The sequence below is a fragment of the Spinacia oleracea genome, chromosome 6 (genome assembly GCF_020520425.1).
Source record: "Spinacia oleracea cultivar Varoflay chromosome 6, BTI_SOV_V1, whole genome shotgun sequence".
In the NCBI taxonomy this organism is placed as follows: domain Eukaryota; kingdom Viridiplantae; phylum Streptophyta; class Magnoliopsida; order Caryophyllales; family Amaranthaceae; genus Spinacia; species Spinacia oleracea.
Genome location: NC_079492.1, coordinates 20,784,855 through 20,812,829, shown reverse-complemented (window position 1 = coordinate 20,812,829; position 27,975 = coordinate 20,784,855). Strand labels below are relative to the sequence as shown.

The 27,975-nt window shown below is 37.9% G+C and overlaps 1 long non-coding RNA gene across 4 annotated transcripts; it reads left to right on the top strand.

Annotated features, from left to right (window-relative positions):
• On the top strand, window positions 1-23,511 carry LOC110792346 (uncharacterized). Of its 4 annotated transcripts, XR_008923964.1 has the most exons (6): window positions 1-308; window positions 2,001-2,376; window positions 2,637-2,723; window positions 8,000-8,170; window positions 22,607-22,673; window positions 23,329-23,511. It is a non-coding gene; the product is annotated as an uncharacterized lncRNA (long non-coding RNA). The 4 variants fall into 4 exon arrangements; XR_002534368.2 differs by lacking the exon at window positions 22,607-22,673 and having other exon boundaries at window positions 3-308; XR_008923963.1 differs by lacking the exons at window positions 22,607-22,673; window positions 23,329-23,511 and having other exon boundaries at window positions 3-308; window positions 2,650-2,723; window positions 8,000-8,442.
• Window positions 23,512-27,975: the final 4,464 nt, after the last annotated feature.

Here is a 27,975-nt window from a genome sequence, read left to right as displayed (position 1 = left end):
ACCCACCCCTACCTAGATCAACCCATTCAACAATTCAAAAGAAAAAAATAAACTCGACCCTTCAACGGCTACTCTCTCTCCAATGTTCTCCCTCATTCTTCAACCTCAATTAAATCCACTAATCACCCAAAAACACACAACGCTTCAAAATTCCGGGGGCGTTGTAAGGGAGAAGAAGTTGTCAAAAATTTTAGTTGGAATTGCATTCTCAGAAGGGGTTTTCGGTCGTATTGTGCAAGGATGTGGAGTAGTTTAAGTTCAAGTTCAAGTACGAACACTTGTTATATGTTACTCGCGCATCGTGTAAGGTATGTAATCACAATCGCACTTCAATATTTTTTTTTGCAATGTTTAAGTTCTGTTGCCCAAGTGCTAGGGTTTAGGGTTTCCAATATTGTGGGTTTGATATGATTTGGTTGTTCACGATTTCATGAAATAAAGTTTGAATTGGTTGTTTGATGTTGTGCATGTCTATTTTGTTTTTATGTTTTTTAATTCTTGAATTTTTTTTGTTAGGATGCATGACTGTTATGTGGTTGTGAGGAATTTTGACACTGATAGGTGTCATTTGATTGGGTTAATTATATAGATATTTGAGGAATTGGATAAGCACGATGTTTTATTGATGAGCAGTTTATGTTGTTTGTTAAATCCCCTAGTGGTAGAGTCGAATTGGTAGATAATAGTGTAATGTTACTTAATTATGTGGGGTGGAATTGGGGTAAGGATACAGTAGAAATTTCGATTGAGGATACAAATAGTCTAGGGGTAGTGTTTGGGTCTGTTTTGCTAATATTGATAGACAAAGGAAGGAGGAAGAAAGGAAGCTAAAGGAGAGAAAATAAGAGATAGATTTTGAGGATGCAAAGGGAGGAAGAAGAACAAAGGAGGAAAGAAGAGGAAAGGGAGAAGGTGTTAAGGGAATAACAGGAACAATAGAGTTACACTGTTGTAGAGGTCTCTGTGGTTGATTGTGAGGACTTAAGGACTGGGTATGTGAGGATTTATGACACTAAAGATACAGATGAAGTGTTTCTCGTGAGTTCTCAACAACAAACTCAAACACAAGACTCACCCCCAAAACAACCTACAAAGCCACTTAGAAAGAAAATGACCCCTAAAAAGAAGAAAAAACCAACATAATCATCCCCACACGAGTCCCCACAACCAACTAAAACACCAGCAACACCTCCATCACAAGTTGAAACAACACCACCTCCATCACAAGCTGAAACACATACATAAACACCATCACCACCAAAGAAAGAAACACCACCACTGCCACAGACAAAAACACCACAACCAAAACATACAAACAAAAATCCTGGAACATCAGCACCAACCAAACCTAAAAAGGCGGCAGAGCTAGACCTAAGGTGTTTAAAGTGGGGAGAGATACAACAATGAAACATGGAACCTTTGTGTCTAAAGCTTGTAGGGGAAAAAAAGGGGCATGAAGGAAATGTAAAGGTAAGGGAACTGTTGTGTTCTCTGATCTAGGTGAGGGTGATGATGATGACAATAAGCAATTTTTGGAATTTAGGGATCATGATAGTAAGGATGATGGTGATGAAGAGAGCGATATTGGTGACTAACCTGGAGATTTAGTGGATGATATCCCTAACCTTGCATTTGAGGATTGTGTTGATGGGAGTTCAAAAATGGGCAAGACATACAAGAATGGGAAAGTGTATGTTGATCAGCCATATGGATCCATTAAGCTTTAGCCATGGTTGATCTTTAGAGATCACTACAAAAAAGAGATACATATTGAGACGGAATAATTGTGACGGTCTAACAAAGAGTCGCAGGGAGGGTGGGGACGCGAATATTAAGTTGTAAATTGCGACGCTTTATAGAGCCGCAAAATATTTTGACGTTTTAAAGCGTCACTATTTAAAAATAAAGACACGTGGAACACACGTGTTTACGAGGAGGCAAACCAAATTAATTTTGGGGAAAAAAAATCCCGCCTAACTCTCTCTCTGATTTTTTGGCAGAATCCCGCCTAACTCTGACTCCACCTCCCACGTTTTTCTCAACCTCCCACCGACGTCCTTGCTGCGCTGCGAAACCTAACCACCCTCGTCAAATTTCCCGACGAATCCGTCTTCTCTCCTCCTCACCTTCAGCACCATTAACGACTTCCCTAAATTTCGTCTTCAACCTTTACGTTAGCACAGTCAAAGCTCTCAGTATAAGCTATCTCACTCATCCTATAAATTCATGAAAAATCCCAATTATTGAATTCAGAATTCGCCCAACAAATTCAAGATAAATTCGTTGCTCTCTCTGGTTTTTAATTGGAGAAATTCAAGCATCCTCTGGTTTCTTAATTGCTGCTTCGTCCTCGATGTTGCCGGATATATTTTCCAGGTAATTTTTGGTCTGCTTCACGCCTTCACTATTTTATTTTTATCATATAACAATGTTTAGGTTTGATTCACTATTTTAATTTCCGTCATATATTGCTAATTCACGTTTTTTCATGTCAATTTCTAATGTCATGATATGCCTTTAAGTTTTCCATGTTATATTGCATCCTTAATTCAAGAAAAAATGTAGAATGGGTCTTCTTAGTTTCTCTGTTTTTCTATATACCGCTTACCGAGTGTTTACTATTTCATTTATTTTAGTTTTCAAGTGCAGATAGTTTGTTGGTTGGACGATAGTTGGAAAGTGGTGAACGTCTAACTTCTTCTTCCGTGTTGTTACTACTGTAGGTATTGTCTAACTATTTCTAATTTTCTGCGGTATCTTTCTTGAATTAATTTGTACTTTTGTGATTCCATAGTTTTAAATTTGCAACTTTTAGTTGGCCTAGAATCTTTGAAATTTGGATACATGGCAATGCTTTGTATAAAGACACACAGACATTTAGTGAGATTTAGGTGATAATCTCTTACCAAGATATCTGGTACTTAGTATGAAAAATCTGTTGTCAATCTTTAAGACACCTAGCTGTACTTGGTTAGTTTAGGTTGTCTTTAGTGAGAAACTTGGTGCATCAAATGTGCATGTTGTGACCTTAGAGAGGCCTTTTCTCTTCTATGATTTCTTCATTAGTGTTTCTATGATTTAATGAATGACATACTAGTTAAAAGTAGTAATAGTTAAAAGTAGTAATAGAAATAGAGGCTAATTAATGTGACACTTCTATATTAGTTCTATATGACAGCTTTCCTGATGATTAGTATCCAGATGCCGAAGTGGTTGGCATCTTGTTGATTAATTTGTATATATATTGAGCTTACTAGATTTAAAACTCAGAGTTGTTATGATTAATATATATATATATATATATATATATATATATATATATATATATATATATATATATATATATATATATATATATATATATATTGAGGTTAAGTAACTTATATGACACCAAGACGGTCTTTTGCGTAAGACCGCCATTATAAAAGTTTGTATTTTCCTTTGTTAAATCAACCACACTCCAAAATACATTGACAACAAGATGCTAAAGTAAAAGCCACTCTCTGGAAATGGTAGTAGCATGGTAAATTTTATTACATATTTACTCTACTCATAGTTTCCAACAGCTCATCATGTTACTTTAGAAGAGTTGTTTTCTTTTTTGTTCTAGTAGGGCCGTAGGGGTAAGTTAATATAGCAGTGAAACCAAACAAGAAATCCATACATATGGATATTCTAGTCCATTCTTCCCCTTCTGAAGACAGTGATACAACTTCCAAGCAATTTATAGTACTAGAATGAGATTTTTCACCTTAATCATTGAGCTACGCCACCATTTAGGCAAACATAACTCGTAGAAAACTAAAAACTAGGGGAAGGCATTGGAGCTAACTGTTCAGTTGCATCCCATAACTCAATCCTCGTAAAAAATGAAAAGAGGTAAGTGTGACAGACTTACCTCGGGGGCCATATAACCAAGTGTTCCTGTCTCTCCAGTCATGTCACTAGGATTTGACGCCTCAACAGGGGCTACATCGAAATCTGCTATTTCAGAGTCCTAGTTTTATCTAGTAGCATGCTCTCTGTCTTTACATCTCTATGAAAAATCTTCTCAATATGGAGATAGCCCAACCTGTTGAAAACACAACATATTAGGTTGGATGAGTTTGCAAAATTATTTGTCACTATAGAACTTATACTAATTATTTGAACCCTTTCACTTAGCATTTTCTACTGTTATCTATGACTTCTTTTGAGGCTACACTGTTTTCTGTGACTGATTATGTGAAATGTGTGATCGATGGACTGACTGTAAGTAGAAAAGACCTGAACAAACTTTACACAAAACAGAATTGAGCTTTACAAAGCAGAACTTAGTACTAGGTGACTGATAAGCTCATTGTCTGTCTGTCATCGTTATGTTAAGCTACTGCATGCTTTCTATATGTCATAACTGTAGTATTAGGTAGTGGCAGTGTATCGCAGTGTTAAATATCTTATCTTATCAGCACTTTGCTTGTCTTTATTATAAATTTCTTTGCCTTTCCCTGCTTTAGTTGGCATCAACTATAGGTTTGACTACCAGTTGTATGGAGTAAGGAATAAACCTATGCAGTAAGCACCCTAATTTGAATATTTGCAGTTCAAAACACAGAGAAGTGAGAGTAGCTTTGAACTATAGCTTATCTTAGTTAAGGGATAGAACATCCGGTTTTGAACTGTCATAGCTGGGATGGTAAACTCAGATAACCATTTCTGAGTTTCTATCATCCGATTTTGAACTGTCATAGCTAACCAAATATTATCTTATCAGCACTAGCTTATTGTTTATTTGAGTTTATCATGCCAAGTTGAGAGTAGCTTTGAACTATAGCTTATCATCCGGTATTATTTATCTGAGTTTGCAAAATTATTTGTCACTCTAGAAAGATCAAGCGCCAACCGGTGGACAACCATAAAAGCTAGCTTATTCCTTCAATTATCAATGAGGTATTTCTTTAGGGAACCTCTAAGAAGATATTCCACAACAACACATCAGATATTACTTGGCATGCTAATTAGGCCACTTTCTGTTTGTATTTGTAGTATTGAGGCCCCCATCTTTGCCCCAATAAACCGCAGCATACATAAATGGTTTTTATGACTACGAGCTTTGATAATAACATATCAGTTAGTTTCAACATGTATCGAGTTATAAGTAACAGTAGCAAATTTTTGAGATGGATGGTTTGGCTACACTTTAGGTTCTATTGTTAGAAAGAATGACATTGTATTCTTCTGTTGAATTATTTTGAACTTGCGAGTAAGGGTTTATGGTACAGAGTCGTTACCTAGCTTTTTTTAGTGCTTCTCTATAGAGCTGTTTAGAGTATTTTTTATTACATACCTGAACTTTTTATCTCTATTGATTTTAAAAAATAGATCATGCATTACATGACAATAGATCAGTCCTAGGCTATTTACGACATAGAAAATAGATCAGTCCTGCTCTGATCAATCCTAATTGGATCAGTCCTGATCAGATCAGTCCTGATCGGATCAGTCCTGATCAAATCAGTCCTGACCAGTCCTTACTAATCAATCCTGATCAGTTTTGATCAGATCACTTCTGATCAGTTCACTTCTTCTCCTGATTTGTGTTGGTATTTTTTAGGTTTAATTACTTTATCCCACACATAAATAATGTAATTGGAATTGGAAAACATCCTAATTTATGTTGGTGTTGCTAATTAAACTATCGAACCTTAACTATATACATCATGTGTTGCGCATAACAGGGAAAAAATGGGAAACATTAACAGAAAAAAATTTAGAGGTTATGCAATTGCACCGTATAGGAGTGTTTCACTAAATCAGTTCAAGCTCAATCATGAGATTATCGTTCTATTTGAATAACTCTATTCTTAAAAATTAATAGAATCTAATCCAAAATTGTGATTACTATTCTTATTTCATTATTCAAACAAACACTAGCTAAGAGCTTAAGAAGTGGAGTAATACATACTGATTGTTACGGAGTACAAGTTATAAATAATTGATCATGGAATTGACGAGTAATAATAGAAGAGTAATCTATAATGACTAATATTTAGATTAGACAGAACAAGGTAGGATTAATATTATTATAAAACTTTTGGGAGTCTCTTTAATTATGTGTTGTGTTCTGTCAACTTCCTTGAATATGAGATAATATGACTGCTTAATACGGAGTATGGTGATCACTTTTGAGTAATAAATGGAATAGCTAGCTTTCTATGAACTGTGAGACTTGCACTCTTGCAGTACCAATTAACTGAAATATGGTAAGAACAGGATGAAATAGCAAAAAGACAATGCAAAAAAGTTATTGTAAATTAAATAATTGATAGGGTCATGGATGATGATGAAAAATTAAGCATTATTAATAAGGAAGGCTGGAAATAATGAAATTTCAAAGAGGGAGATGATTTTGCTTGAGAAACAACGGTCAATAACACTGCGGAGTACAATCATATCTGAACTTATTATCAAGTAATAAAAGTTACGATTACATAATGAGCACGGGTATGGAAGAAATAATGTTTATATTGATATTTACGTCATAGTCTTTTCCATTATTTTTCCTCTTCATTTTCTTCATACATATATTCTTATAACTTTAAGCTATTCCTAAGTGGAAGGAATAATATATTTTTTTGTTCGAATGAACCACAAGGGCAATACAAATTATAAATAGGGGAGTGGGGATTCGTACCTGTGAAAAACCTTCGGTCTTAAACACTAGGCTAAGACATCATTGATAGTGGAAGGAATAATATGTAGTGGAGGGAGTAGTATATAACTGAACTGAGTATTGGCAAGTTTGAGGAAAACAAATCGGCGGAAATATTGAATTATTTGTTTTAGGAGGATTTATTTTTATTATCAATTCAACATTAGACTATGTGCCACTATTTTTATTTGTAACACTCTCTATATCCCGTGCTTATGCACGGGCACATTCTAGTTATCAAAACAAAAAAGGATGGAAGTGCCTGTACCTAAGCCCAATTGGATAGATTGTTTGAAGTTTTGAACACATCCAACACTTTCCCCATTCCTTTCCATATGTCACAGCCTCGAGAAAAAGGTTTGAACCTAGTATTATGATTGTAGTATTGACCCTTACTGCCAAATCGTCTGGTTGATAGAATTCTACACCAGATTTTGAGACGGAAAGCACGGTTTAGGTGTTTGCAGCACCTTATTCCTAAACCCCCCTCATGTTTTGTTTTTGCAATGTCATCCCAAGCAACCCAATGAATCCCCTTCTGGCTCTCACCGTTTCCCCACAAAAATTTAGCTATGATTTTGTTCATCTCCATTGAGATGGAGGTGGGTACGGTAGATCAAGAGCTTGCATAGTTGCATATAGTAACTAGGGTCGTGTTAAGGGTAGATTTGATTAGGTAATGTTTTCGGCTTTAGATAAAAAATTTGACTTCCACATTCCTAACTTAGCCCGAACTTTTTGGACAGTGAAATGGATTTTTGATTACATGCCTGAACTTTTTATCTCTGTTGATTTTAGAGTATAGATCATGCATTACATGACAATAGATCAGTCCTAGGCTATTTACGACATAGAAAATAGATCAGTTCTTATCTGATTAGTCCTGATCAGATCAGTTCTGAACAGTCCTTACTGATCAATCCTGATCAATTCACTTCTGATCAGTTCACTTCTTCTCCTATCCCTCAACGTTCACCACTATCTCCTTTCTCTCTCCTCTGGTATTTTTGTCGCCCCACAATAACGACTTTTGTAAACTCAATTGCTTGATCCCCTTATCGCGGAGTATATTGCAGATAATATTTGCTTTTACTTTCCATGGAGAAAAAACTCCCTTCTTTGACCTGCGCTTAGCACATTGCTTCCCTACATTTGTTCATTTTCATGGAGCATTCATGGTCATGAATTGATATGTTTATGGTGTTTTCTGTTTAAGTTGATAACTTCATCTACTATATTTTTTAGATTTTAAATTCCTGACAATGTTGTTGTCCTTATATTTTGACCATAATTTATCAACATCATTAGGTTTCGCCGACCACACCGGTTCAAGGTTTCGTGTGATTCTTTAGCGTTGTTCGTAGGTTCGTGCATCATATCGTGCGTTGCTACACCATTCAAGGTTTCCTGCGAGTCTTTAGCGTTGTTCGTAGGTTCGTGCATCGGTTCGTGCGTTGCATCTGCTCTTTGATACTAGAGGTATGTATACTATAAAGTCCGTTTTAGGTTTTTTATTGGACAATTGTTATTTCCCTAATTTTGTATGGACAAGGGTGGGCTACAACTCTGCAAGTTAGGTTTGTTAAGTGTTAGAATATAATTCCCGTGGCTTTACATTTCCTCGATGTCTAATATATATACAATGAGCATATACTAACGTTTATTGTGCTATCTTAACTTACGTCAATCATGCAAAAGTTGGATCTTTCTATTGTATTCCTGTTGATTTAATTTCAAATGTTTTGATATAATAGCTTCAAATTTGTAAGTAGGTATTTTTGTTAGCTTTGGCATTTTGTATTGGTATTGTTTGTCTAATTACATTATCCCCACTGCATAATTTTGCTTAGCTGAATTACATTTAATTCAAGAAATTTTACCATAAATTCTGATTATGTGATGCCACGTTACTTAAGGTACACTTACTCCTTTTAAAAAATGGATTTATAATGTTGTCTTCGTGTGAAGTTGAAAGTATCACCTTGTGCATTAAAATCACATGCTTTATTTGTTAGGTTATAATACATATGAACAACATAAATCATGCGGAAAAACCTTAATGCCAGGAATCATATTAATTGCACATAATCATATAATTAGTCTAGGATGCATACACTTTGTAGCGTGCCCTCCCTAGTTGCGCCCGAACCGAACAAGAAACAAGTCTTCAGGACTCCAAGTGTCGTCCCTCCGTAGAAAGTCCACAGCACGTCCGGATCCGCCTTAAGATTGACCAACTAGAATCGCCCTTAAGGTACTACTTATTTTCGGCTAAATAGGGCAAGTGTTATGGCTGATTTTTCTGCTTAAAAATCCTAGCTTTGAATACTTGAAAACTTATTGTATAAATTTGTGAACCTAGGCACATATTTATAGAGTCATGGAAAATGATTTAGAATCCTATTATAATACCAATTAGTTTAATTAGAATCCCTTTAGAACTCTATTAAATAAATTCTATCTACTAGGATTTAGGATTTAATCATAGGACGAATTCCAATAGCTTTAGGATTCGTATCGCAAACAACCGCACACGAGCACGAGCACCGCACAGCCCGCGCAAGCCTCGCGGCCCACGCGAGCTGCACAACTCGCAGCCCATGAGCATTGCTCGCAGCCCACGATGCGCGCGCGCCATGCCTTGCTGGGCCTGGCGAGGCTTTGGCAGCGTGTGTGTTGGGCGTTTAGCTTGCTGGGCGCGGGCCTGGCTTTTTGCTGGGCCTTCGTCTAGCAAGTCTTGTCCGATGCTAATTCGTACGATGCGCTTCCGATTAAATTCCTGATTCCAGAATTCATTTCCGATACGAACAATATTTAACATTTCCGATTCCGGAATTAATTTCCGTTTCGAACAAATATTTAATATTTCCGTTTCCGGAATTATTTTCCGATTCCGATAATATTTCCGATTCTGACAATATTTCCGTTTCCGGCAATATTTCCGATTCCGGAAATATTTCCATTTCCGATAATATTTTCTGATACGTACCATGTTTCCGTTTCCGGCAACATCTACGACTTGGATAATATTTATATTTCCGATACGATCCATATTTCCGTTTCCGGCAATATCATCGTTTCCGGAGTATTCATTTACTTGCCTTTGACGATCTCAGCTCCCACTGAAACCAAGATCCGTCGATTCCGAATATCCATAGATGGAGTACTTAATGCCATTAAATACTTGATCCGTTTACGTACTATTTGTGTGACCCTACGGGTTCAGTCAAGAGTAAGCTGTGGATTAATATCATTAATTCCACTTGAACTGAAGCGGCCTCTAGCTAGGCATTCAGCTCACTTGATCTCACTGAATTATTAACTTGTTAATTAATACTGAACCGCATTTATTAGACTTAACATTAAATGCATACTTGGACCAAGGGCATTATTTCCTTCAGTCTCCCACTTGGCCTTAGGGACAAGTGTGCATTTCCTAATTCCTTTGTCGCTCGATGCTTCCTCTTGAACATAAGGTAAGAGTTGTCATCCTTATTATGTCCAGAGGTGTTTCTCGGTTTCAGAGTTCAACTGATCAAATAAACAGATAATCATAGCCTATGATTCATCTGAGCACGGCCATGCATTTTACAGTTTCTAGCTCTCCGAGTGGCCTTGTACAACTTTTAGCATCTCATCCCGATTTATGGGAGGACAATCCCAATCTTGCGATCTAGAGATTAGACTTCGTTTGATAGGTGATTACCTGAGCGTTGCCTTTATAGCCTCCTTTTACGGTGCGACGGTTGGTCAACGTCAAAGTAACCAGTTCTCAAACAAGTAATCTCAAATCACTCAGGTATTGAGGATTTAGTGTCTAATAATTTTAATGAAATTTACTTATGACAGATTTTCATCTCTTACAGTAAAGTTTCATAGGTCTGTCCGATACTAGTCTTCCCAAAGTAAGTATCTATGCAAATGATTACGACATTGCCATGTCCACATAGTTCAAGAAACAGAACTACTAGTCATCTTGCATTCTAGTCGTCTAACGTTTTCTATGCGTCCATCTTTATAGAAAACTCCGGCCATGGACCATTTTCAACTTTTGACATTCAAGTTCACTTGATAGACATTTCTTAGTCACAGGATTGGTCTTGACAGTCTATCTTGAATATTTTGTCAAATTGAAGGGACTCGTCATTTAATAAACCACAAATTAAATGGAAAAATGAATTCTATTCATGTATGTGAATGATTAACCAATAATGTTTTACAAAGTATTAAACTCTAAAACTTTAAAACATTAAACAAGGACATCAAAGCCATTCTCTAATATGCTTGATTCCCATAGCTGCAGTGTGCGAGTTGTGTTTCGCCTGCGGCAGAGGTTTAGTTAATGGATCTGAGATGTTGTCATCAGTTACAATCTTGCTTATCTCGACTTCTTTTCTTTCAACGAACTCTCGTAGAAGCTGAAATCTACGACGTACATGCTTGACTCTTTGGTGGTGTCTAGGCTCCTTTGCCTGTGCAATAGCTCCATTATTATCACAATATAGGGCTATTGGTCCTTTATGTGAGGTTATGATACATATGAATAAACATAAATCATGCGGAAAAACCATAAAGTCAGGAAACATATTATTTACACATAATCATTTAGCATAATTCAGATGCATACACTTTGTAGCGTGCCCCCCCTAGCTGCGCCCGAATCGAACAAGAACAAGTCTTTAGGACTCCAAGTGTCGTCCCTCCGTAGATAGTCAACAACACGTCCGGATCCGCCTTACGCTTGACCAACTAGAATCGCCCTTAAGGTACTAGGATTTTCGGCTAATAGGCAAGTGTTTGTGGCTGATTTTTGCTTGAAAATCTTACCTTTGAATACTTCAAATCCCGATATAAATATGTGACCCTAGGCACCAATTTATAGAGTTTATGGAAAGGAATTATAATCCCATTAGAATTCAAATCTATTTAATTATAATCCTACTAGGACTCTAATTAAACAATCTTTATCTATTAGGATTACATTTAATCATATTACGAATCCCAGTAGCCTTAGGATTCCGAGTAACACACACCAGTGGCGCACAAGCACCGCACACCCGCACGCAGGCCTTGAGGCCCACGCCGAGCGCACAGCGCAAGGCCCTCTGTCGCAGCCTTGTCCGTGCGCGCGCCCAAGCTTCGGCCGGGCCTGGCTTTTGCGCTGGGCCTGGTCGTTTGCTTGGCGTGTGGTTCTTGCGCTTGGCTTGCTGGGCGATGGCCCGGCTTCGTGCTGGGCCTTCGTCTGGCAGGCCTCGTCCGATGCTAATTCGTACGATACGCTTCCGATTAATTTCTCGATTCCGGAATTCATTTCCGATACGAACAATATTTAATATTTCCGATTCCGGAATTAATTTCCGTTTCGAACAAATACTTAATATTTCCGTTTCCGGAATTACTTTCTGATTTCGATAATATTTACGATTCTGACAATATTTTCGTTTCCGGCAATATTTCCATTTCCAATAATATTTTCCGATACGTACCATGTTTCCGTTTCCAGCAACATCTACGACTTAGATAATATTTATATTTCCGATACGATCCATATTTCCGTTTCTGGCAATATCATCGTTTCCGGAGTATTCATTTCTTGCCTTTGACGATCTTAGCTCCCACTGAAACCAAGATCCGCCGATTTTGAATATCCATAGATGGAGTATTTAATTCCATTAAATACTTGATCCGTTTACGTACTATTTGTGTGACCCTACGGGTTCAGTCAAGAGTAAGCTGTGGATTAATATAATTAATTCCACTTAAACTGAAGCGACCTCTAGCTAGGCATTCAGCTCACTTGATCTCACTGAATTATTAACTTGTTAATTAATACTGAACCGCATTTATTAGACTTAACATTAAATGCATACTTGGACCAAGGGAATTATTTCCTTCACTTTAATGGAGGGGACTACACCAAGTTCACATATGAACTTCATTGCCATATAGCTTCCTTTGCTGCTTCATGTGCAGCAATATACTCCGCTTCAGTTGTAGAATCCGCAATGGTGCTTTTCTTAGCCCTTTTCCAACTTACTGCACCTCCGTTGAGGCAGAAGACAAACCAAGACTGTGATCTGAAATCATCCTTGTCGATTTGGAAACTTGCGTCCGTATAGCCTTTAACAATTAATTCATCATCTCCACCATAGACCAGGAAATCATCTTTGTGCCTTTTCAGGTACTTCAGAATATTCTTGGCAGCAGTCCAATGTGCTCTCCTGGGTCTGACTGTTATCTGCTCGTAGCACTGAGTGCATACGCAACATCCGGGCGTGTACATATCATAGCATACATTATTGAACCAATCAATAATGCGTATGGAATCCCATTCATTCGTCTACGCTCATCAATTGTTTTTGGGCACTGAGTCTTGCTTAGAGTCATTCCATGGGACATGGGTAGGTAGCCTCGCTTGGAGTATGCCATCTTGAACCTTTCAAGCAACTTATTGATATAAGTTCTTTGACTAAGTCCAATCATCTTCTTAGATCTATCTCTGTAGATCTTGATGCCCAGTATGTACTTTGCTTCTCCTAGATCCTTCATCGAAAAATATTTCCCAAGCCAAATCTTGACAGAGTTCAACATAGGAATGTCATTTCCGATAAGTAATATGTCGTCGATATATAATACTAGAAAAGCAATTTTGCTCCCACTAACCTTCTTGTATACACAAGATTCGTCTGCGTTCTTGATGAAACCAAAGTCACTGACTGCTTCATCAAAACGTATATTCCAGCTCCTTGATGCCTGCTTCAATCCGTAGATTGATTTCTTAAGCTTGCATACCTTTTTAACATTCTTTGGATCCTCAAAACCCTCAGGCTGTGTCATAAACACATTTTCATTTAAAACGCCGTTTAAGAAAGCGGTTTTGACATCCATCTGCCATATTTCGTAATCGTAATATGCAGCAATTGCTAACATTATCCGAATAGACTTTAGCATTGCAACTGGTGAAAAGGTTTTATCGTAATCCACACCGTGGACTTGCATGTAACCTTTCGCAACCAATCTAGCTTTGAAAACTTCAAGTTTCCCATCCTTGTCCTTTTTCAGTTTGAAAACCCATTTGCTTCCTATGGCTTAGTAGCCATCTGGCAAATCGACCAAATCCCAAACTTGGTTTTCTGACATGGAGTCTAATTCATAAGGCATGGCTTCTTGCCATTGCTTGGAGCTAGGGCTCGTCATAGCTTGTTTGTAAGTCGCAGGTTCATCACTTTCAAGTAATAGAACGTCATAGCTCTCGTTCGTCAAAATACCTAAGTACCTTTCCGGTTGAGATCTATATCTCTGCGATCTACACGGGGTTATATTTCTAGATGGTCCATGATTCTCACCAGATACTTCTAAAGATCTCTGAGTTTCATCCTGAATGTCATCTTGAGCATTCTCTAGATTTTGTTGTTCGACTCGAATTTCTTCGAGGTCTACTTTTCTCCCACTTGTCATTTTGGAAATGTGATCCTTTTCCAAAAAGATACCATCTCGAGCAACAAACACCTTGTTCTCAGATGTATTGTAGAAGTAATACCCCTTTGTTTCCTTTGGGTAGCCCACAAGGATACATTTGTCAGATTTTGGATGAAGTTTGTCTGAAATTACTCGTTTGACGTATACTTCACATCCCCAAATCTTAAGAAAAGACACTTTTGGAGGCTTTCCAAACCATGACTCATATGGAGTCTTTTCAACAGCTTTAGACAGAGCTCTATTTATAGTGAGTGCAGCTGTATTTAGTGCATGTCCCCAAAATTCTATTAGAAGTTCAGCCTGACCCATCATTGATCTAACCATGTCTAGCAAGGTTCTGTTCCTCTGTTCCGACACACCGTTCCATTGTGGTGTTCCAGGAGGAGTCAATTCTGATAGAATTCCACATTCTTTCAGATGGTCATCAAATTCATAGCTCAGATATTCACCGCCTCTATCAGACCGCAGTGCCTTAATCTTCTTTCCTAATTGATTCTCTACTTCACTCTGAAATTCCTTGAATTTGTCAAAGGATTCAGACTTATGCTTCATTAGGTAGACATAACCATATCTACTGAAGTCATCAGTGAAAGTGATAAAGTAGCTGAAACCACCTCTAGCATTTGTACTCATTGATCCACATACATCTGTATGGATTAAACCCAATAGTTCAGTTGCTCTTTCTCTAACTTTAGAGAAAGGTTGCTTTGTCATTTTGCCAAGTAAACATGATTCGCACTTACCATAATCCTCTAAGTCAAATGTTTCTAGAATTCCTTCCTTTTGAAGTCTTTCTATGCGTTTCAATTTAATATGGCCTAATCGACAATGCCACAGATAGGTGAGATCTGAATCATCCTTTTTGGCCTTTTTGGTATTTATGTTATAAACTTGTTTGTCGTGATCTAGTAAATAAAGTCCATTGTCTAATCTAGCAGATCCATAAAACATCTCTTTAAAATAAAACGAACAACTATTGTCTTTTATTAAAAAGGAAAATCCCTTAGCATCTAAGCAAGAAACAGAAATGATGTTTTTAGTAAGACTTGGAACATGGAAACAGTCTTCCAGTTCAAAACCTAGCCTAGAGGGCAACGACAAATAATAAGTGGTCCATTTCCCACTCGTAGGTCGACTTCACCCTTGCTTAACCTTCTACTTCTTCTTAATCCCTGTGAATTAGAACATAAGTGTGAGCCACAACCTATATCTAATACCCAAGAAGTTGAATTAGCAAGTATACAGTCTATAACGAAAATACCTGTAGATGGAACGACTGTTCCGTTCTTCTGATCTTCCTTTAGCTTGGGACATTCTCTTTTGTAATGGCCTATTCCATCACAATAAAGACAGCTTGATGTGGACTTGTCCTACTTTGTTTTAACATTTCCCTTGGACTTTCCACCTTTCTTGAAGGGTCCCCCTTTAGCCTTGAGTAAATCCTTGGCTTCACAGTTGAGTATTATCTCAGCCTTTCTGACAAGGTGAACAAATTCTGCAACTGTTTCTTCTCTTGGTTCACTTAGGTATAGTTGCTTGAAGCGACCAAACCCACTGTGCAGTGAATTGAGCAAGACAGAGACTGCCATCCTTTCGCTTATTGGTGTTCCTAGCAGACTCAGGCGATCAAAATATGAAAGCATAAGCTCCACATGGAACCTCAGTGGGATGCCTACCCTCTGTTTAGTGCGAAGGAGCTAAACATGTATTTCTTGGACCTCCATCCTATAACACCTGTTAGGAGAACTAACCTTTAGACCAGACATTGATTCAATCAACTCATGGACGTTTAGGTCTCTGTCCTCCGTGCTTCCACGACAGATATCCCTCAGATTCTTGATGAGCGTAAAAGGTTCGTAAGCTACAAACCTTCTAGCCCATTCATCAGGGATATTGTTCAGCATGAGACTCATAACCTTTTTGAGATCCGTATCCCAGGCGGCAAATCTTTCAAGGGTCATGTCTCTGGCATAGTAGCTTGGCATGGGATGTAACAGTACATACTCAAGTCCATTGAGTCTGACTATTTCAACAAGCTTAGCTTCCCATTCAAGAAAATTTGATAGGTTCAGCTTGACCATAAGCTCAGAACCCATGATGATGTTTTGATTGTTGTTTGCCATAGTAAAACTACAATAGAAATAGAATAAACAAATAAATAATCATTCACAATTTCTCTTAATAAACTCAAATTCTAGCATACATCCATAATTTAATGTTCAATAAGCATTTTATTCAAGTTATGTGTTCCGGTAGATGTGAATAAAATTATTCCAAGACCCTAAAAACCATTGAAGAATTAAGCACTTTATGTATTTAGACTCAATTCTAAAATCTTTTAGGTAAGCAAAAGCCTTTTGCTAATAGTCTAGAAACTACTCTTGGTTGATAGGTACGTCTAAGAACTTATTAGGTAAACTTATCGAATTTGCCACGACATAAAAGGACTCCTTACTTATATCGTTGAGTTTCACCAAAACTAACGTGTACTCACAATTATTTGTGTACCTTACCCCTTTAGAATCAATAAGTAACACCTCGCTATGGCGGAAAACTATTACTAAGATTGATGTAAAGGTGATCCAAGTAAGTGTTATTTTGGCATGGCACCTTTTAACTCAATTTTTAAGTTTGGAACTTAAGGCTCTTACTATGTTGGTTAGATTTTAAGTGAACTAAAATCCTTAATCATGCAACATAATCAAGCCACAATCTCATGCATAATTAAGACATATTTAAGAGCAATAAATAACTTAAAACATGCATAAGATAAATGTGATCTAGTATGGCCCGACTTCATCTTGAAGCTTCAACTTCAAAGTCCGTCTTGAAAATGGATTGGAAACTCCGTCTTGAATTTCACCATGGGAGGCGCCATTTTCTTCAAATATGATCAGCTATAATTAAACTAATTACAACTATTTGATGGTACGCAGACCATATTTAAAAGCAATAAAATTTGGTACTTTAGACCAATATTACATTCAAATTAATGGTATGCAGACCATATTTTGTATCCTATTTGGGCCATACTAGTCACTTTCAATAACCTGCAAAACAATACATATACAATATATACCATTCACCCATTCATTATCATGAATGGCCCACATAGCTGGTTAGTAAAACACATTGTTATGAATCACATAAGTATTTGCAGCAATTAATCAAGGGCACCAATAATCTACCAATTATTCAGTCCTTATTAATTCTAATCAAGTTGTTTTAACCTTAAAGGATTGTAGACCTAATCAAGAGTTTATGACTAAAAATGCTCCCACTTAAACCAATAACTTTATATGCTTTACTAATTTTAAACATATAAATGTATTTCTAGTCTAACCGGAAACATACAAGTTTAATTAAAATTTAAAGCTCATATAAAATTATAATCGAATCCATTTATTTAATTTATTTTCAGTTGAATTAAATGAATTTAAATTAATTCAAGGTTTTAATTTTAGTAAAATAATTAGTATAAATTAAAATTTATAATAATTATAATATTCAAAATTAAAATCCGAGAAAAAAATTTAAATTATTAATTTTAAAGTTAATTAAAATTATTTCCGAACTGAAAATTTCAAATAAAAATCAAAACGACTCAATCGTAACACGACGAGGCACTTGGGCTTGCGCCCAAGCCCCGTCGAGTGCACGAGGCATCAATGCCCCTCGACTGATCGCATAGCCATGGCACAAGCAGCAGCAGCCACGCGCAAACGCAGCAAGCCAAGCCACGCTTGCGCGCAGCATGCTCGCTCGCTTCGCAGCAGCTACCGAAGGGAAGCATCGCTCGCTGGGCGCGAGCAATCGATCGATGGCGTGGCAGCGCTTGCTGGTGCGCGGAGCAGCGCTCGCTGGGCGACCCAACTCTCGCTCTCCCGCGCGCGCGCCTCGTCTTGTTGTGCGACGCCCCATCGCCCATCGCCCATGCACACAGCACACACGCCCAGGCAGCATTGCCTCGCGCGCGCGCAATGCTTGGTTGCTCGCTGCATACGTACCGCACGGGCGACGAGCTCTCTTGTTCGTCGTCGCGTGCCCGCACTATACAACACCCCTGAAGGGTAACACGTAGCGTCCTTTGCTTTGTGCGTGCAACTTTTATGAGTGAATTTTATAAAAATTAAAACTTTTTAACTTAAAATTAATGACAAATTGATAAATCATATTAATTTCATAATTTTAGTGCGAAAAAGCGAAAAAATATTAATTAATTAATTTCCGATTAACATGGATTCAAATCTAGGTCATAAAATTTAAAATTTATCACAAATTAACAATTTTTATGGTGGTTTTTAATCATGGATACCTAATTAAATTGTCAATTAATTATGAAAATCAAATCAAATTCTAAATTATTCGAATTTCAACAAATTAATTACAATTACAAAGAAGGTTGTACAATTAACAAGCTTAGGCATTCAAAATTGTTAAACATATACAGTAGGTCAATCAAAGATTCAAGATTTAACAACAAGGATTGCAAATATTTAATTTAACATCTTAAAATTACAAATTTTTGCGTTCGAAAAACTGAAACCTCCGAAAAGTCATAGTTAGGCTTTGAATTTGGGAATTCTGGGTTCGGCCGAAAATTTTAGAATGCTTTTTACATGCGGAATTGACACAAAAATCACTCGGTTTGGTTGAGTAACGAATAAACTGCCGAAAAACTGCGTACATATAATTAAATAAACGCAATTTGCAATTAATTAACAATTACGAAAATTAATCACCTCTTTTTAATTCTTTGCAAATTTGTAAAATTTAACCATGTTAAGCAATTTATAGATGATGCAAATAATAATAGGTTCGTGATACCACTGTTAGGTTATGATACATATGAACAACATAAATCATGCGGAAAAACCTTAATGCCAGGAATTATATTAATTGCACATAATCATATAATTAGTCTAGGATGCATACACTTTGTAGCGTGCCCTCCCTAGCTGCGCCCGAACCAAACAAGAACAAGTCTTTAGGACTCCAAGTGTCGTCCCTCCGTAGAAAGTCCACAGCACGTCCGGATCCGCCTTAAGAGTGACCAACTAGAATCGCCCTTAAGGTACTACTTATTTTCGGCTAAATAGGGCAAGTGTTATGGCTGATTTTTCTGCTTAAAAATCCTAGCTTTGAATACTTGAAAACTTCTTGTATAAATTTGTGAACCTAGGCACATATTTATAGAGTCTTGGAAAAGGATTTAGAATCCTATTAGAATACCAATTAGTTTAATTAGAATCCCTTTAGAACTCTATTAAATAAATTCTATCTACTAGGATTTAGGATTTAATCATAGAACGAATTCCAATAGCTTTAGGATTCGTATCGCACACAACCGCACACGAGCACGAGCACCGCACAGCCCGCGCAAGCCTCGCGGCCCACGCGAGCTGCACAGCTTGCAGCCCATGAGCATTGCTCGCAGCCCACGATGCGCGCGCGCCATGCCTTGTTGGGCCTGGCCTTGCGCTGGGCCTGGCGAGGCTTTGGCAGCGTGTGTGTTGGGCGCTTAGCTTGCTGGGCGCGGGCCTGGCTTCGTGCTGGGCCTTCGTCTAGCAAGTCTCGTCCGATGCTAATTCGTACGATGCGCTTCCGATTAAATTCCCGATTCCGGAATTCATTTCAGATACGAACAATATTTAACATTTCCGATTCTGGAATTAATTTCTGTTTCGAACAAAAATTTAATATTTCCGTTTCCGGAATTATTTTTCGGTTCCGATAATATTTCCGATTCTGACAATATTTCCGTTTCCGGTAATATTTCCGATTCCGGCAATATTTCCATTTCCGATAATATTTTCCGATACGTACCATGTTCTCGTTTCCGACAACATCTACGACTTGGATAATATTTATATTTCCGATACGATCCATATTTCCGTTTCCGGCAATATCATCGTTTCCGGAGTATTCATTTACTTGCCTTTGATGATCTCAGCTCACACTGAAACCAAGATCCTTCGATTCCGAATATCCATAGATGGAGTATTTAATGCCATTAAATACTTGATCCGTTTACGTACTGTTTGTGTGACCCTACGGGTTCAGTCAAGAGTAAGCTGTGGATTAATATCATTAATTCCACTTGAACTGAAGCGGCCTCTAGCTAGGCATTCAGCTCACTTGATCTCACTGAATTATTAACTTGTTAATTAATACTGAACCGCATTTATTAGACTTAACATTAAATGCATACTTGGACCAAGTGCATTATTTCCTTCATTATTTTCCTTGCAAATTCATGTGACGTTGAAAGTATCATCTTGTACGCAAAAAGCAAATATAATATGGAAGTGATAGAGGGTAATAACTTTTAGAAGATGAAGATAGATAACAAATATTAGTCACTAACGAAGAATGATTAAACAAAAAACCATAAGTTATGGTATGAATTAAGAAGAGTTGTGTACGGAGGTGTTATGTGACTTAAATTAATCTCGTGTGATATAAGGTTCTAAGAATGATCATAATATTTTAATAAGTACATATAAAAATTTTCTATTCTACGACCGACGTATATTACTAATTACTCTACTAATTTCGTATAGATATGGATAAAAGTTGGATCGATCTACCCACTGGTCATCGTGAATATGTCGACGGTTGTATGGAATTTATTGAGTTTGCCAAGCAAGATCTAGTCGAAGGAAAAATTAGATGTCCATGTAAGAACTGTAAGGTAGAGAAATAGTTCTCCGTAAATGAAGTGGAGAGGCATATTTTGTTTAAGGGATTTTATAAGCCATATAAGGATTGGATTTTTCATGGTAAAGGGGATACGTTTCAGCGTATGTTTGAGAGTGATGGAGGGATTACTTGTAATACCCCATATTTTAAAACATATTTATTAATAACAATTAGTCTTAATTCGAAATTTTGAAATTCTTTTTATAAAACGAATGAAATAAATTTCGTTTATATTTATTCTTTCGGTTATTATTATATTATTAAAACGTTTTGGATTACGTTATAATTTATCGATTTACTAAGCTATTGTTTTAATCGATTTTAATATTTTATAAATTATATTAATTTATATTCATTATTGATATTATGACTAATTATTTTTAAAGCTATATCTATTTATGAAATTATGATTTTAAAACTTAATTCGTGGTAATTTGATACGAGCAATTATTTTTCTAAAACTTGTTCTAATTAATTGGGACAATTGTTTCAACATTACATAGTCAAGCCCAAACAAATAAGTCATTCAAGCCCATCAAAATGCCATCCTAAATCAGAATTTTAAACCCAAAAGAAAAAGGGAAACAAAAATCTCAACACCACCATCATCAAACATCACGCATCATCATCTTCTTCACCATCATCACCATGTTCATCATCATACATCCATGGAAGCTTCTTGCAAGTTGCAAATCCACTGCTCATCTTCTTCTACGTGTAACCCATCAATCCAAACACCATCACCAACCTTCTCCTCCACAAGAATCACCACCCAAATCATCCAATCAAATTTGATTTTCAATCTGATTTCTCACACCATTTCACCTATAAATAGAGCAAGAATTTACTCAATTCAATTCACAAATCGATTGCAAACCCATCCTCAAAATTTCAGCAAGTTTAAATTCAAGAAAATTCATTTAAAAATCAAATTAAAAACTCCCTGCTTTTACAACCACCGACCACCGCCGGCCACCTGAAGGCGGCCTCGCGCCGGCGTCTAGCCACCTCGCCGTCCTCCTGCTCGCCGTCCTCCCTCCTCTTCCCGTCGCCCACTCCTCCCTCTGTCTTCGTTCCTCTTTCGTGGCCCCCTTCTCTCCCCTCCCTTCTCGCTGCAGCCCACCGGAAACCACCACCACCAAAAACCCGCGGCCACCTCCCTCCTTGCCACCTGCAAAACCGACGCCACCCCAGCCCAAGCTGCGCACCAACCTCACGCAACTCCCCCTTCCCCTCCTCCTTTCCTCGTGCCTTTTCTCTGTAAACAAGACCAACATATGGTCTTTAAAAACAAAATAGTAAATTTAAAGGACCCAAGTTCATATTCCCTTGACCCATTAAAGAGTAAGTTGGCCCATTCTCATTTTCTAAAGCCTTATTTATTTATTGCTATATTTTTGCTAATCTATTTTTATTTTCGTTTTCGTTTTTATTTAGATTATAACGTTTTAATTATTTTTCTGTGTTTTGAAGTTACTTTAATTATTTAATAAAGTCGTTGTTATTGAAATATAAATTTTAACGATATTATTATTATTATTATTATTATTATTATTATTATTAAGAATATAACGTTTATTAATTTATAACTTTGAAAATTCAGAATATAAAAGTACTTCTATTAATTATTTTATAATTAACGTTTTTCAAAAAGTTAAAAAGATAATTTTATTTTATAAGTCGTTTTATTAATTCAATCGAGTTACTAATATTAATTATTTAATAAACAAGAAGAGGTCCTTGAAGCTCAAGAAGAACGGCTCATCGAAAGTAAGGAAAACGAGTGCTAATAGAGGTTGAGGTAACATCTATTGCTAACACCCACAATCCCCTTCGCAAATACGTTTATGGAAATGATTTATGAATTTGAGAAATGCTTTATGATTTACAACCATGTTTAAGATGATTCTTGTTTGGATTGTGGGATTCTCTTTTGATTTCAATAATAATTTTATGAAAGTATTAATGATTTCAATGAGCTATACGAAGCATGATTTATGATTACGAAATGATATTCTGTCAACGCATGAATAAGAAACGAAACATGATAATGAAAAGCGAAAGACAAGGTTCTGGCAGTATTTGATCTGTTCTGTTCTGATTCTGATTCTGATTCTGATTATGGTCGTGCACGTACCCTCGTACCCCGCTACCCCATAATGGGTAACGTCTGTTTCTGTCTGATTATGATGGTACGATCTGGTGGGAGACGTCCTACATTCTGTTCATACTCGCCAGTAACCATGAATGAATGTTTTTAATAATATAATGGGAAACTATTATATTTCATCTTATTGTTTATCTTGAATTGCAAAAGATTTTATGAAATGATTTGCAAAAAGGTTTTACAATATTCTACTCTCCTTCTGTTTGCATACAAAATGAATTGAAATGAATTTACGTTGTTAGGGTAGTTGTTACTGGGCCTCGGCTCATGATATTGCTTTTGGTTTTAGGTACCGAAGAGGACAACGGGATGGATTAGTGGTGAGGACGTATCCGTTAAAGCAAGGTTATTTAAGTTGAATAAATAAACTTAGTAGTTAATTATGTACTAAAACTCTAGCTTTAATTCTAAGAATTATTACGGTTTGTATTATGACAATTTAGTTAATATCACGAGTCTTTTGTTTCATTAATATTAGTTTACTTTAATATTGAATTATGCGCCTTGTATCTCTCAATAGAGAGGTACGGCATGTGACGCACCGACTAAATTAGGATTACGCTGCTAATTATAGATTAATTAACTTAATAAAATTGATTAGAAGTCGGGGCGTTACATTACTAGTGAAGGATCCCTTGATAACTGTAGACACCTACTTTTGTCCCCATTCCCGAAAGGGAAGGTTCGATGATGAAAGCGTAAATCTCCACTTGACAACGCATCTCCTATAAAATAACGAATCTCAATTCCCCTTTTCATTTCACCCAAAACCTGCTATTTATAGAAATCTGCTATTTATGGAAACCTGCTAAAAATAGTAACTGCCGTAATGGGTAGTTGTTAAAAGTGGCAAGTAATAAAAGATAGAAACCTGTCAGAATTAGGTGTTGCACTCCAACATAAATCCTAAGTGAGATAGAAATTGCGAGAGAATCCTATTCCTAATATGCTTCGAAAGTAAGAGTTACGTATTAATTAAAATCCTAACGAGCCTAGAGTTCGTAACGGGCCCAGACGCATCCCGTCACAAGGTTAATACGCTCTAAAAGACTCAATTAAATCTCAAATACTCCGGATTCTAGGAATCCGAATCTGACTAAGGAAAACAGCCCAGATCCTATTTTCAAAGCCTGGCTCTGGGCGCCGAAATCTTCTTCGGCGCCCAGGCCTGGGCGCTAAAAATACCTGGTACGTGTTTTTTCCTAATTCCTCGTGGATTAGAGTTCTACAATTCTATCTTTCCACGAACTCTTTTCTATAAATAGGGCCTTAAGTTCGACGTGAAAAGGACACAACAACACACAATTATATTTCTGAGTATTGACTCTGAACCCCTAAGCCTAAGCCTCACGCTGCAAAACCGATCACGCGTTCTGTCGCAATCGATCCATAAATCGAACAGAACGTATCCCGTCCCATAATTTGAGATTCGTTAAATAAAAGGAGAAATAGCAAAGTCAAAGTGGTTAGTTTTCTGAGAACCGTGACGCACCTCTCAAGGGTTCGTCGTAATGAGTCCCTTTTCCATGGTTTAATTGCTTTCCTCGCCCTTTTATGAACTGTTAAACTAACTAAATCTGATTGTTCGATCACGCTTAATAAATATGATATTTTTGGGAAATTGGATTATCATGCTAGGTCCCTTAAAACAATCTAAATCAGATAATCGCGCTCGATCTAGTACTATATGTTGCATATTGTTAAAATCAACTCAGATTAGTTTAATAGTTAACGCATGTCCCTTCAATTATTTATGCTGAGCTAGTAAGGATATCCTGCCTCTGGAGTTATCGAAGAGCGAGTACTCCTCTCGGTAGTTACAGTCCCCCGAACCCTCAATCTCTACCCTGCGGGTGTACGTTGAGCGATCCCCACCACCAGGGATCACAAGGGAACCTACGGCCGTCGTGGTCAAACATAATTGCACTCCCTTTATGTCACGATAACCGGGTTTTGTCAGTTTTTCTCATTGTCGTTAAAAACTGAATGGCGACTCCTATATTACTAGTCAATTGGGTGTAAACTCACAGGAAATCCAATAACACTTGATTTGACAAAAAGAAGCGTCACACCCACGAGGGACGAGGTCACGCATTAGCCTCGTGCTTTTTCGACCCCCTCACAGTGGCGACTCCACTAGGGACAGTGAAGGAAATACTCGTGCTTGTAGGTAATCAAAATAGCCGAAGGGTGAAACGATCCTACCCCGCGTTTATTTCCCCATCAAGTTGGGACGACCTGAAAATCAGCATATTAATGTGAACGGGCAGAACCGCATAACGAATCTTGGCTCCCTTGGTGTTTAATCTCGGGAGTTGGGACTAAGGATAACCATCGCCAACCGGGGGGTGCATACGCTTCGAATGTTGTCCACTCGGCACTTTCGCTAGTAGTACACCCGTCCCAAACCCAATCGCTCGCCCACTAGGTCCCTCTCGCCTGCATGCCCCCTTGGCTTGCACTTGCGGGTTGGCCTTCTGGGACGAAATTCGTCTGTTGAAAGCACTACCCCGACCGGGGCATTTGGTGGATCTGCGATAGAAGCGGTACCAAGCCAGGCGCAAATAACTACCTATAGAAGCCTATCATAAACTACATGACATATTATTATTGCCTCATGATGGAATGTTAGTTATGTGTAGCGAAATATATGATTGTGTGTGACAAACTATCCTAGAAAAACCAACGACCTTAAAAATTGCCCAAACATTCGTAAACCAATTTGCCAAAGAGTTATACCGAAATACGTGTTCCGCAAACCCGAACGATCGCCACAAAAATAAGCGACGCTCGGGATGGCCTGTAACGGATCCCACAAACGCTGCACAACGCGTAAAGGACGTTATTAGGCAAGCATGCAAAATCGAAGTCGCATAAACAAAAATAAACGCGAACAGAAAACGAGAACCAGCCAGGGACGCATTTTCAACGCCCCTGGCTGGGCGCCAGAATTTCTCACGCCCGACGCTGGGCGCTGAAGTTGCTGTTTGGCCTTCTGGTCAGGCGCAGCAGCCTCGGTGCCCGCGAAAAAGAAAACACGTAGCAAAAAAAAAACCGTTCGTAAAAAAATTGCTGCGAGGGCGTAAGAAAAAGCACTCGATTCTAAAAGCGACTCATAAAAAAGAATAACTCTTTGCGTCGTTGTTAGGCCTCCTACGACGACAATGCTCGGCACCAAAACCGAACATGCTAATAACTATGAATGTCACACAGGCAAAGATTTTTGAAAATATAAAGAGTTCAAATTGCACACATAGTAGTCCGAATATACTAGTCCGACTTAAGCGTAGTCATAAAATGTCTAAAAACCGACTCACGAAACAAACTAATGTGTCTCCTACTCCACAACAATAATGCAGGGCCCCTGAATACCTACCCGTGATAGCCATCAAGGAGCGCGATGGAAGAAGCACATCCCGAACATCTATACCTAGAGGTTGCACAAACCAAGAGATGCATACTCTGGAACACGACCCTCTGCGTTCTCAAAGGCCACTCGCCTCAAAGAACCATGCTATGCCAAAAACGCTCCCCAACTTACACGCTTTCGGGCTATTATTTGGGTTAGAAAAGAAAAGAGCGAGGAATGAAACAGAAATTATGGCATTAGCCCTTCAAGATGAATTGTTCGATCCTACTAAGTTGATCGCTCCATCACCCTCAAAAGATGACCAAGTCCAACGAGGGTGGCGCAAGGCTTTCAAATGGACTAATGCTCGTGGGATGAAGTTCAAGATATCTGCGGGAGAGGGTCCGATGTACGAAGAATTAGAGTCTGAATCCGAGTCTGACTCCGAGTCCGAACCTAGCAAAATTGTAACCCCTCCCAAAAATAGTTTAGACCGGCCCGGAAATATCCACCCCGGGAGAGCTTTTTGATGTAATGCTTCATGACTTTAATAAGATAAACAAAACTTTTGAGTATATGCCGCTTAAAAATCCGAGTAATAATGCAGAATGTCTCGCCACTAATGAGCACGAAAAAGAGCCAGAAGAGGAATATACCGAACTAATAAAAGCTGTAAGTGAACAAGAACTCAAAACTCCTATAATTGAGGACACAGAATCGGTAAATATTGGAACAGAAGAAAATGCTAAAACAATTAAAATTGGCCTCACCTTAACTCCCACTGAAAAGGCCGATCTAATCTCCACTTTGCGGGAATTCGAGGTTGTCTTTGCTTGGTCCTACAAAGACATGCCAGGAATAGATCAGGAAATCGCTGAGCATAAAATTCCGCTAGATCCCAAAATGACGCCAGTAAAACAAAAGCTACGGCGGCTCAAACCAGAGATAGCCTTGAAAATAAAAGAAGAAGTCACTAAACAATTAGACGCCGGCTTCATAAAAGTCTCCAACTACCCAGAATGGGTGGCCAATATTGTCCCCGTAGCTAAAAAAGATGGACGAGTGCGAATGTGCGTAGACTTTCGAGACCTCAACAAAGCCAGTCCCAAAGATGACTTCCCTCTACCTCACATTGACATACTAGTAGACAACACCGCGGAACACGCGCTTCTCTCCTTTATGGACGGGTACGCTGGATATAACCAAATACTTATGGCAGAAGAAGACATGGAAAAAACAACCTTCATTACCCCTTGGGGTACATATTGTTACACTGTAATGCCTTTTGGTTTGAAAAACGCGGGGGCCACCTATCAAAGAAAAGCCACCACGTTACTCCATGACATGATACACAAAGAAATCGAGGTCTATGTAGATGACATGATCGTCAAATCTAAAGACCGGCACGGTCACCTCCCGACACAGTTAGCCCCCGAATCTTAGAAAGTTCTTCACCCGAATCTTGAAATATAACATGAGACTAAATCCACAAAATTGTATGTTCGGGGTAACCTCTGGAAAATTGCTAGGATATGTTGTTAGTACGCGAGGAATCGAGATTGACCCATCCAAGATCAAAGCCATTGA